Source organism: Manis pentadactyla, chromosome 2 (assembly GCF_030020395.1).
Source record: "Manis pentadactyla isolate mManPen7 chromosome 2, mManPen7.hap1, whole genome shotgun sequence".
Classification (NCBI taxonomy): domain Eukaryota; kingdom Metazoa; phylum Chordata; class Mammalia; order Pholidota; family Manidae; genus Manis; species Manis pentadactyla.
This window is the reverse complement of record NC_080020.1, coordinates 232,148,057-232,151,359: the sequence shown is the minus strand read 5'-3', so window position 1 is coordinate 232,151,359 and position 3,303 is coordinate 232,148,057. Positions and strand designations below refer to the sequence as shown.

General features: G+C 49.3%; 1 long non-coding RNA gene across 1 annotated transcript; it reads right to left on the bottom strand.

Moving 5' to 3' along the window:
* Positions 1-1,006: 1,006 nt before the first annotated feature.
* On the bottom strand, positions 1,007-2,951 carry LOC118910532 (uncharacterized). Its single transcript, XR_005024025.2, has 2 exons — positions 2,522-2,951; positions 1,007-1,393 (listed from the first exon to the last, which is right to left on the bottom strand). It is a non-coding gene; the product is annotated as an uncharacterized LOC118910532 (long non-coding RNA).
* Between the last annotated feature and the right edge of the window lie 352 nt (positions 2,952-3,303).

The following is a 3,303-nucleotide window of genomic DNA, read 5'->3' as shown; positions in this document are numbered from 1 at the left end:
CCTTTGCTGCAGGCAGCCCTGGACGTTTTCTCCACACCTTGGAAACTGGTGTGGAGGAATTTGAATCGGCCCCAGGACCCCTGCGACACCCAAGCCCCCCCTCCCTTTGCCACAGTTTTCCGAATCAGTGAGCACACATAAGAGAGCAGAGGGTACGGGGCAGGGTATGGGCGCTGCCTTCCTCCAAAACACTCCAAGGCTGAGGATTCGGTGTGCTTGTGGACAGATCAGCACACCACAGGTACCGAGAAAGGTCTTCCAGTGTCACTAGGAGGGAGTGTAAATTCCATTTCTCTGTTTTTCACCACAAATTAGAAGTGTGATTTAACACCTGGGACCCCCTTGCACACTTCCCATGTCCTAACGGGAATAATGACGGGAGACTTGATATTCGGGTGGAAGAATATATGATAATTTTGTCTAAGGCTTTAAATACTGTATAAGCAAAGAGCGCATCGTTCCTTATAGCAAAAGAATTTGCATTCTTTGTTCTTGTAGAAGTCCTGCTTATTAACTGCAGCAAATTAAGAAATCATAAATAAGCATATAGAAAGCAATTAAAAGAGCATGTATTTCCACAGTCTAGAGTTAACCATTGCAAGTACATTGTTTATCCTCTTCCAGTGTTTACATGAATTTGACGTTAGGCCATGGGTGGCATTTTTCATTATTTTAAATCCAAGGCATTTCCAAATTGCCTTAGAATTTACTATGTGCCCTAAGAATTTACTTGGAGATTGTCTTAAGATTTACAAAGAGAAAGTCACTTACTATAGCAACACAATGACGTATGTACCGCTGTTACCACCTGCATTTTCACATGAATAAACTGAGGCACAGAGATGGCAAGCAACTCATCCACGATTACTCGGCCAGGACAGATGCAAAGTGGGGCCTTGTGAACCCCAGCCGGTGCTATTATCCCCTAGGCTCCGCAGCCTCACTTCCCTAGGGGCACAGTGCTTTTGCTGAGGGGAAGTAACAGGTTTGCTTATAAATTACTATAAATATTTTAATTGTTTTTATTGGCTAGGCACTGTACTAAATGTTCTATGCATACACACTGTTTAGGTCATGTTTTAAAATTCTTCATTGGATTAATGTGAAATGCGTGTGCATGGCTTTAGAAGGACATAGAGCTGGACTTCCGTGACAAGGGCCCGTGTTTCTCCATCCATGTCCACAAGGCTCTGTCCAGTCTGCGCAGAGCACCGGCCCTCCCACCCAGGGTCATGAGTCAAACCTTGTTGCCCTGGTCTCCTTGAATCAAGACCCACTCCTCTTCAGGTGGCCCTGCCTGGGGGAAGACAACAGCCCGGCTGTCCTGCGGGGTGCTCGGGGCGCAGTGGGCCACCTGCACCCGACTGAAAGCTGGACTTGATCTGAGTAAAACCTGTGGGAGAAGAGTATACTATTGGTGGGGATTTTGCTCTCTTGTTAGTTGTCTTTTAACGTCAATAACTATGTATAACATCCTCTGTGAGACTATATGGGGCTCAAAAAAATTGTCACAATGTTCTTCTTTTATAACTCACTGTCCAACACAGGGGACTGTCACTTTCAGCATTACTTACAGAATCAGGGAACGGATGCTGGATGGACAAGAACAGGCAGATGGGGATGTGTTCTCTCACCACAGTGCACTTGGCCATTGCTAGCTGTATGGCCCTCTGTCTCCAGGGCCTATTCCTGTGCCATCCTGGGGGCATGCTTAGGACCAACTGTTAAAATCAGCCCTGTGTTCGGGGGCTTATAGATAAGCTTTCACATGCCCTTGGAAGCATGGCCTCCTGTTCTAGACCTTGTTATCTCAGGCCGTGGAGAACACAGAAGGCCGGCGTGTGCATGACAAGAACCAGGACCTGCCAGGGCTCACTGTGCACCAGGCACCCTGTCCTCACTTGACCTGCATTAAGGTTTTCATCCTCACTGAGAGATCGGTATCATCCACATTGTACAGATGAGAAAACTGAAGCACAGAGAGGGTGGTTAACTTATCCAAAGTCATACAGACTCAGGATTCAGAACCTCACAACAGAACCAGGATTCAGATCTGGCCTTCTGGGTCCAAAGTTCCTGCTAAGGATGTCGGCTGCAACTATGAATTTGGATTATTTTAAAGTGCTGCAATCCACTAATTTTTACTTCTTCCTTGGACAGCACTTTACTTGGTGGTAAACCCTGAACAAGTGCCCCTGCTCTCCTTGAAGCCCCTCTTTCCACTTTTCTCCGACTTGTGCTCTGCAGTCTGATGCACCTTTCTCAGAAGCGCCAGCAGCCCCTGGTCCTGTGGCCTAGCCTGTGGCTCCCCACTCCCACTTCCTGCGGCCTAGGCGTGGAACGGTGCTGGGCACAGGGCCCCGGGGGCGCTCATCATACAGGAGGATTAGCTCCTGGCCCTGGAGGTTTGCTCTGTTCCTGCCCCCTGCCGGGCCTTGCTGGGCTTTCAAAGCCTTTCATGCACCCGAATCCTATAAAGCCCTCTGATAAATGAGAAATGGATGTAGTTTCTGCCACTTACCGGAGGCACCGTGGGAGTTACGCATGGAAGCCTTTGTGTGGGATGATGTGAGCTAGAATTCCAGTTCTGCCACACACTGCTTACCTTTCCAGTCCCCCTCCCAGGCCTCCTCCCCTCTGCTGCTTCCTAGCGGCTACACCCTCCCCACCTGCATGTCCAAAGGCTGCTGGTGCTCAGAGCTGGTTCCTGTGCCCTTCCTCCTGGGGTCAGAGACACAATTTGGCTCCCTGGTTGAGAGCACAGGTTCAAAATCAGAGCCTCTCCATTCAAATTGTCCTCTTGCTAGTTATTCAAGAGCTGAAATTTCTCAGTTTCCTTGGAGGAAAAAGGGAATAACGACATTCCTGTCTTTCTGGGTTATTGCAGGCCATACGGAGAATATGCACACGGAGCTGTTAGCAGAGCATCTGACCAACAGCGAATGCTCATCACCCAGGGACTCAGTCTTGGTTTACACGCATGCGCACGTGGGTGCACTCGCACACGCACGCGCGCTGAGGGGTAGAGAGTCACCTTGCTCATCAGCTCAGTAGAAACAACTGCTTCCTGCTCTGCACCGGTCATTCCTTCGGGGCCTTCGTTTCTAATGTGTCACTTTCCAACATGGCTGTTGGTAAGCACGCTGCCTCCTCCCTCTGCTGTGCACCTATTCAAAGGGACTGCGAGTTCCTGAGGACAGCGTCCAGATCTGCTTTGCATTCGGCTTTTCCAGAGAGCAGTGCCGGCGTGCTGTCCCTGACAGTTATTCATCTATGCTGAATCAGTGACTGGCTATGTGAGTA